At 38.2% G+C, this 9,297-nt stretch overlaps 1 pseudogene; it reads left to right on the forward strand.

Moving 5' to 3' along the window:
* The first annotated feature begins 6,489 nt into the window (after window positions 1–6,489).
* LOC148012392 (CDPK-related kinase 3 pseudogene) lies at window positions 6,490–7,463 on the forward strand (annotated as a pseudogene).
* The last annotated feature ends 1,834 nt before the right edge of the window (window positions 7,464–9,297 follow it).

Consider the following 9,297-nt stretch of genomic DNA (forward strand, 5'->3'; position numbering starts at 1 on the left):
AACTTCTTCTTCAACTCCACAACATGATAACCCAACTAGAAAGTAAAATTCTAAGTATATGTACCCAAATCAAACAAAATCCAAACACCATGCAATCACCTCATGACTCACCCCATAGATCATCCATCATGCAACCTTTACAAGCCTAAAGCTTGTTGAAATTGCCATGAATCAAGCCATGTGGTGTACTATTGCCCAAAGAAATGAATTGATGCTAATGACTCTCAACTCATTAGATTCACATGCATGTTTCAAGAATGTCCACAACATGTAATATCTAGTAGCAATTCTCATATGCCTATAGGCCCTAATATTTCTCCTCGCATGACAAACACTATTACCATTGATCCCAAAGATGATGAGCTAATCCTACCTCCCTACCTTATGGTCAAATTAATCACAAAAAGAGAGCACATCACTGAAGCTCTCATTAATAAAGGAGTTGATTAAAATATCCTCAACTATAATGCTTGGACTTACATAGGACAACCCGAACTAATGCTTATAGGTGCTATAGTCAATATTTATGGAGGATTACCATACTCTCTTCTAAGTAAATGCAAAATCTTAATGGCCTTATAAACTAAAAGCTTTCCACCTATGTTTTACATGCTTCCTAATTGAGAGGACATCGAGAAGGAATTCCTACATGGCAGAGCTTTTAAATGCGCAACTAAGTGTGATGTAGATTACAAGGCACACTAAATACACTTGACCCTACCTAGTGTCAAGATCATCACAGACTTTAGCAAAGGCAACATGGCCATTGCTCAAGGAAGGGTAAGTGACCCATCTTTGAACCGGCACAAATCCCAAGTGAAGGGAATCATGAAGTTCTTATAGAGCTACTCAAAGGTAGAAGACCAAAAGTAGGTGCCCATCAGTATGAAGTTTCCTAGTCCTAGTAGGAAAATCCAAGCATATCATAGCTCCATTACAATTCCTAATACTGCCAAAAATAGATTAGCATACAAAAAAGGTGAAGATTTTGCAGATACCACCATAAATATCAACAGAGACTTAGCACAATGCCATGATAGGTTTCCAAAGCATTGCTACATGCTCAAGGGTATTACACAAAAAATTGATGGATTTAGTTATCAAACCATTTGTATCACCATCTCTGTTAGTTATAGCCTAGAATTCACCCAAAGCAAGGAAATGAAGGAAACATCCTAAACATGGATCCATGGTCTAGGACAAAACCACTTGAGAGATTGAGCTAGCTAATATAGAAACCAAGAAGCCAAACTTCACCTATCTGAAAAAGGAGAATCAACCTAACTTGACTAAAGAATAGCCACTTGATGTAGTCATCAAATCCAATGAAAAGTTTGTAATAACTCATGGGACAACAACTGCAAAAGAGGGACCAATGTATCCATCGCATAGTATTGCTCTAGTTGCACATGAATGCTAAAATGAGGAAAAAGTAGCAGCATCAAGAAGTAACCAATAGCCACTAAAGGAACCAACTAGTGTGCATGGGAATCCCAAGTCTCCTAAAAACTCTTCATCTTAGCAGAAATAAGAAGCCTTATAGTAGCAACCTGGTGTAGCTACTCAACCGATGCAAATAACCCCACAAAGAGCCAAGGACATTGCCACACCTGATGAGGATAATGATTTGACGAAGCAATCAACCTCAATTGACAAAAGTAGTGAGTCTTCTGACTCAATTACTATTACTTCCCGATTGGGATCTCAATAGTCACAGCCTTTGGTGTGAGAGAGGACACATCCACATAAGAACAAACCCTTGTCAATCAACTCTTTGAAGTGATGTTTCAAAAAAATTGCTCATCACTTCTAGAACCCCTAATGCACCTTAAAGCCTAGGCATAGGAAGGAAAATCTTGAGCAGAGGGTGAGAGCATATCATAATAAACCAATAAGCCCTTCGTGAAGTGTTCAACTAGATACAAAGTTGACATCATTCACATGAGTATATATCGGTTAGTGACATTGAAAAAATAATGGAAAAGCACAAATAGCTCTTAGGAAATCCATTATCACGAGACAAGCAACAACAAATTCTCTCTCATTGTAGGATCATTGCCAAAGAACTCATGAAAAGTATAACAGAAGCCATAGCTAGAGAGTTGAGTGTCATTCTATCTTTTAGCACCACCCTTCGTGAGACAAACAAGGAAAAACTAGAAACAATAGAATGGAAAGGGAAAGGACAAGGTGCCTTTGAGCATAAATGGTATGTGGACTGCAATCTAGCAACTAAAACTGGCCATTAACTAATGATAATAATTGAGCAAAGGAAAGCTCTTTGGATCTCCATGCATGATCCTACATACATTGCCCCTACATCCCTATGAGTATTATCAATTGTCCATGATGTCAAGCTTTCAACCACCATCCAAGAACATCCCTTGTATGATAAACTCCTTGTATAAGAAGATCTACACATGGCAAGCAAGCTAGGAGTAGTATGCATGGTACTTGATGTCAGTGCATATGTATTTCACCTTATCCAAGACTCCACACTTTTGGATGGCTGTGCTTCACTTCAATACAACCCTATCTTTTTCAAGTGGTCTATTCCATTTTTTTGTGACACAAATCCTAATCTATCTCCTGATTTTTCCCTAATGCAATCCATTCCTTCATCTAAGGATGCAAAGTAGAGTGACTTACCCAAGACCTTTCTTCACAATACTAGAGAAAGAAAGAGCAATAATCTTGAAGATCTAGACCAAGAACCCATACCTCCTAAACAAACCGCTAAAAGAGACCCTAAAAGGGCCAAATCACTATCCTCAAAGATATGTCCACAAGAGACCAGAGACACACATGAGTCTTATTTGATCCCCAGAGCTCATCCAAACACACCGACGATCCATGACTTCAATCGCCCTCAACTACTACTAAATCCAAACCCACTGATTTCATATGTTCTATTTCCCATCAAGATGTACAAACACAATATTCACAACTAGTTACAATTAAACCCACCCTCCCCAAGGAGCATACTCCCAATGCTTTGAGAAAGAGTGATCATATTAGCAGAAAACCAACAAGCCTAAGTGATTCAATATCTCTAAAGTTAAGCTCAATCTAGCCAAAGCCTCTAGCTTAGTTGAAACTGAACTTGCTATTAAAAAATTTAAAGAACATTATAGTGGAAATTGTCCACAATGAAAATCAATCAGTGTGTGCCTACCTTGAGGAATTGAGTGATAGAATCATATTCCTACTTGCATTGATCTATTCTCACACACGTTTTGTCTATCTTGGGCCAGTTTAATTTGGCATATGATTTTTGAACTAAACATCTTTCTTTACAACATAGCTTCTATATACGGCTTCTTGTGATGTACTTTCATCGTTGTTTACTATATGGTGTGCAAATTTTATGATCTCATCTTGTACGTATTCTCTCGGCTAGATATCTCAAATTCTATAATCGTCAATAGATTTTCTTCTAGACAACATTGTGTCCCTCACTTTCAAGGCTAAGGATTCCTTGGATGGAAATTAAAGATACTACTAATTCTTGAAGGCAATGACTTGCATGATATTATTCTTGGTAATTATGAATGTCCACCTCAACTAATTGATCATGCTCATAATAATACCCTTGTAACTGAATGAATTATCTTTGAAGAATGGAAAACTACTTATAATGAGTGGATTTGACGGCGTGACGACAAAGTAGCTCGTCAATATATTCTTTCTGTTCTTCAAGAATCTCTTATGCTTGATGTATGTACACTTTTAACCTCACAAGCTATATGGGAGTATTTGATAGCAAATTTTGAGAAGCTTCGACTGATGAGATGAGACTTTATTACAAACTCATTCTTTAGCCATTATAATGCAAAATTAGTGGATGCAATTATCTAAGCAACAACAACAGTAGTTATAGCAACATCAATTGGATCAACAACGAATGTTGCATCAAGAACAAGAGCATACACATTGTGTGACGAAAGCGATCGAGGCTGTGGTTAGTAAGTAAAAATTATTTAATGACTGGAATGTTGCAGCCTAGCTTAAAGCCTTTGAAAGCCAGATATGCTTCTTCGGAGTTCCATCCAACTGGAGCAACTATTTCTTACAGCTTCTCATGCCTGCTTTGCGAGTTAGAGTGACAGATTTATTTGTGTAAGACTCTAGTTACTAGAATGTTTTCAAGAAAGCGCTCAAAGACGAATATTTTCTAGAGGATTTGGTGTTGCTACATGGAAGACATTCAAAGAGTGGGTATATCAGCCCAACAAAGGACTTGTTGCTTCTGAGTCATTACAGGAGTTTGAAGAGCGATATAACCAATTGGATGCACTAGAGCAAAGAGCTCTAAACTCGGAGAAGGTGGAGTTATTCTTATAGGTGGCTGATCATGTACTTCAGGATGAGTTGGGAGATCTTCTTGAAGATGGTACGCAGCCTATTGGATTGAAGACGGATTGGCGGGACATTGTTGGTACGGTCTCTACATTGACAAAGGGACAGATATGGAAGGCTTGCTTGTAGAATGAAATGTAGTCACCATAAAAAATGTATTCCCCTACCATGACCTCTCCTACTTCTATTGCACCATATATTACTTCTATTATCCTATGTCTATGCCTATATCTATGCCTATTCCTACTATGATTGTTAGCCCAAGTGCAAAACCAACTGTTGAAGATATGATGGAGAAGATTTTAACAAACTTAAAAGACCTACAAAACAAGATGACTAGAAGGGAGCAACAGCCAGCTCCAATTTCAGCCCTAACTTCATCTACCCCTAGAAATTCTTCTAGGATGGTGAAATCTCAGGGAGTCGAAGCACTTGTTGAGGAGAAGCAGAAAAGAGATGATGATCAGTCTGAAGGTTCGAAGAGGGTGACTAGGAGGAGTGATCCAGTTTCCCAACCTTCTTCTTCAGAACTAGAGCAAAGTATGGCCGATGTTCAAAAGTCGAAAGTACAATAAGATAAAAAAGCCATGAAGATAAAAGATTCGAAGCCAAAAAAGCAACCAAGATTCACGCTACTTTCCAACTTGAAGAAGATTGAGGAGAATACTTTTGAGGAGAAGATTACTGATTATCTCTATGATGGGCTATCATGCTCGAACACTATGGAGAATCTTTTAGCATTGTTGAAAATTGAAAATCAAGAGCTGTCATATGTTTTACAAGTCAATTCTCCGACGATGAATTGCGAAATTACTAATTTCATGCTGCAAGAAAATTTAGGTGCTAAGAATTCTAAGCAAAAAGTATTCTTTGCTGAAATATTTCAGCAAAAAGATTTACAAAATGCCAATTTATAGTAGTAACTAGGATTTGCAGTTGAAGTAAGCTGTGAGCCTCACTATTGGGCTCTTTATATGCAGTTTGAAAAAGCTATGGCTGATTTTTGTCAGTTAAAAGAGTTGGATGCTATTTATACACACCAAAATTTGTGTTTATCAGGGTATTTACAACAAAATCTAAAATTTGCAGGTTGTAGCAAAGAAGCCAGAGTACACACACAATACAAGATAGTTGATAAGAAGGTCAGATTACCTTTGGATAGTGTTGATGGTTTGCTAATGTTTATGCCATTTATGAAGATGGATATTAACGTCAATGTGGACAAGACACAAATCAGATATGTTCCATTGAAGGAGGAAAGAGAGTTTGAAGTCAAGAAATTGTCTAAAGTTTAACCAACCAAAGAAGATCTAGATGTTATGCAGAAGATTTTTGTAGGAGAGAAGATCAAGCCATTGGATGCTGGGATGATCTACCAAAACTTATCTTCTTTTGTTCTTCCATATGATCCAAGAGGATGCTGTGATAATCTATGTCAACTTATCTACTTGTTATATTACCCAGATGATTACCCATATGATCATGGTGGAAACAATGTTACAAGTGGTAAATATGTTGGCACATGTTGGAGGATGTGCAAGTTTGGAGGGGGCAGATGTCGTGACGCCACGTGTCCACTATTGCAAACCTGAGGGCAGAGTTTTCACCAAGAATTTGAACACATTAGTCAACATCATTAGGAATTATTTTCTATTGTGTCTTTTTGTTTGCATTTTCATAATACACGAACACATGTAGTTAGGCTAGGCACAATTTCTTCAATGCATTCATAATTTTTTGTGTGGAAGCATCATTTGAATGATTACATTACATGGTTTTTAATTGTAAATTGCATGAATGATTGGACACGAAATTCTTTTTTCAAAAGCATATTTTTGTTAAGCCACAATGCATGGAAAAATAGGTTCAGATGAAGGTTTCCATTTTGAAGACTCAAGGACTAAAGAAAAAGATTGTAATATGGATCCTTCGCTTTGGACTTTTCCCATGAGACTCGTAATTCTGATGTTGTCAGTGCATATGATATGTCTCTTTAAAAGCGAAATTAGTTTAACATTTAGCAGTCTATGAAAGATAAAAGTTATCTGCTCATATCATGGACACTTTAGTGGAGTATTGCAACATCCGACATTTGCATTCTTTGTGGAGAAGGAGGAGAATTGCTATGCTATGTCCACTGTTCCTCTACCTTTACACATCCAAGCATCTTTGGTCAAGAGATATGGTGCAACAAAACCAAAGGAAGGACCAATACCTAAAGGTGTCGAAGTAGACATCCCCCTAGAGAAGAATTTTGGGTATTCATGAAGTTTCACTAGCAAATATTAGCTTGGGGATGAGGTTGGCAGTGGGCACTTTAACCATACTTGCTTTGCAAGAGTGAAGAAGGGTGAAATGCAATGTCGGGTGTAGCTGTCAGAGTGATAGCCAAAGCCAAGATGACAACAACCATTGCCATCGAGGATGTAAAAAGGGAAGTGAAAATATAAGGGCATGACAACTTAGTACAGTTTTATGATGCTTGTGAGGATAACCACAAAGTATCCTTCTACCATTTGCAAGGTGTTGTTCATCGCGATAAGAAGCCAGAGAATTTTCCTTTCACAACAAAGGATGAAGCTGCACCAATAAAGGCTATCGATTTGAGTCTGTTGGATTTTATCAAGCCAGAGGAGAGAATTAATGACATCGTGGAAAGTGCCTACTATATTGCACCTCAAGTTCTTCATTGATCATATAGTGCAGAGGCTGATGTTTGAACCATTGGAGTTATTACTTATATTCTTCTTTGTGGGAGTCGTTTTTTTCTGGGCTTGCACCAAGTTGGGGATATTTTAGGCAGTGATCCGTGTGCTAATCCTAGTTTTGATAAGATGCCTTGGCCAACTATCTTTGCACAAGCTAAGGATTTTTTCAAATGACTATTATACAAATATTTGCGAAAGAGAATGATAGCTACGTAGGCTTTAACACACCCCTGGCTTCATGGAGATAATTCGATTCCTTTGGATATATTGGTTTACAAGTTAGTGAAAGCTTATCTCCGATCATCACCTTTGAAACAAGCAAGCATGGGCGATATTCATCCACTATTCAGCTGGTCATCGACGTGTTCAGCCAGGTGGTCTTTTTCATCACAATGATGTCTCTACCTGTAGCACTCCTAGATGATAATATTAATGGCAACGTCTTTCAAGGGTGCATCCTGAAAGATGGCAGCACAAGGACGACGTAATCCTTGATGTCACAAGCTCGTAATAACAAAAGAAACTATATAAAGGAAAGACTTCGATCACGATTTGTGGGGGGAGTTGCGATGGAGGGGTAGCATCAAACGAGTCTCGAACTTGAAGGCTTCTCCGACCTGATGTCCTGCATTAATTGGATGGTGGAGTGACGACGAGGATGAAACCTTCTTCCTAGCTGTCTGCCTGCGGACGAGGTGTTATGGCCGTCTTCTTCAAAGTCTATAACATCTCAATCTTTAATATTCAACCGCCTACTCCTCTTCGACCATGAGAAGATACATGCTGGAGAATAAGCGCATCATTCAAGCCATGTTGAGGCCTCTTCTGCAGCACAAAAATAGAAATAATATTGAAGGAGCATAGGAGGTTGCCATCCTCTGGAGGTGGTAAAACTACATATCATCGATTTCAGTGTGAAAAGATTGATAATTAGGAAGCGATAATGGTTATGTGTCTCTGTATTACAGACAGAATAGAAGATAGGGACCGAGCGATTTCTTTTCCTCAAGGAAAGATGCGAATTTCTCAAGCTTGAATTCTGATTGTATGAATTTAATCTTTTCTACATAAAGCACCCCTATCCACATGCACATCTCTAGTTCTCCACTCTTCAAACCTTTTTGTAGCTCTTCAAACCTTTTTGTAGCTCTTCAAAGCGCCATTGTCAAAGTTTTTCTAACCACATGACATGTTGACATCTTAATTGGACTCGAATCTTTAAGGAGTTGTATGCATTAATAGTTGGTGAATTGCCTTCCATGACCTACTCAAGCCATACTTATCTTGCCCTACTCCTTGTAAAGTTTCTTGTATCTAGATAAGTGTCACTCGCCTTATTGAAGATATTGCCTTCTTTCAAGCTTTCCGTCAAATCCAAGAGTGAAGGCTTGTGGTGAGGCTTTTATCCCTCGCCTTCTTCGAATACCGCCATCGAATTTCAGAGAGAAGGCTTGAGGTCGAGCTTTAAGCCCCTCACCTAGGCTTGAGATGGAGCATTATATCCTCGCCTACATCCAAGTTTCTGAATGAGTAAATTGCCCATATTGTTGCTTGCTCATTTAAAAAAATTATGTTGAATTCTGCCATCTCAAAGCATCCCTATGGCAAGCGACTTCTACAAACCCCGTGCGAATCTCGTGCAACAATGAGATCTAATGCTTGGAGATTGCATCCAAGTAGTCCCGAATAAGAATTTGGCTTATCTTCTCAGGTTCTATCAATACGTAGTGCTTTGATTTTTTAAGCTTTGCCTTTATCTTGTGTACCTCTTGTGTATTATTTTTCTTCTCCTCTATCTCATATTCACTACTTCCTTCTCTCTCTCATTTCCGATGGATATGACCTTTTGACTAAAACCCCTCCAATAATGTCATTTTGAAAACTAAGAGGGTCTAGTAGTACAAGCATGCTCAGTGTTGGCACTATGCAATGTAACAACTACGTTTAGAGTAAAGGCATGAAATAAATGTTTTTACACCTTCACAACACTAGTTTTTTATGAAAGAAATGTTTGAGCACCATACATCATACACAATTGCATTGCATACAACACATGGTATCATCCTACATGCACAACAATTGTTTTCTTAAACGTTAATCTACATTGGGGAGGTAAGGTACCCTATGTTGTAGGGTTAGCAATTCGTTTCCTTCGGGAGTATTCAGTAATGAATATGTTATATCTCCTAAAACAACTAATTAAAAGAGATAAGCATGTATTGAATGTGTT

Source organism: Lygodium microphyllum, chromosome 27 (assembly GCF_053477565.2).
Source record: "Lygodium microphyllum isolate KBCC chromosome 27, Lygodium_microphyllum_v1.1.10, whole genome shotgun sequence".
NCBI lineage: Eukaryota > Viridiplantae > Streptophyta > Polypodiopsida > Schizaeales > Lygodiaceae > Lygodium > Lygodium microphyllum.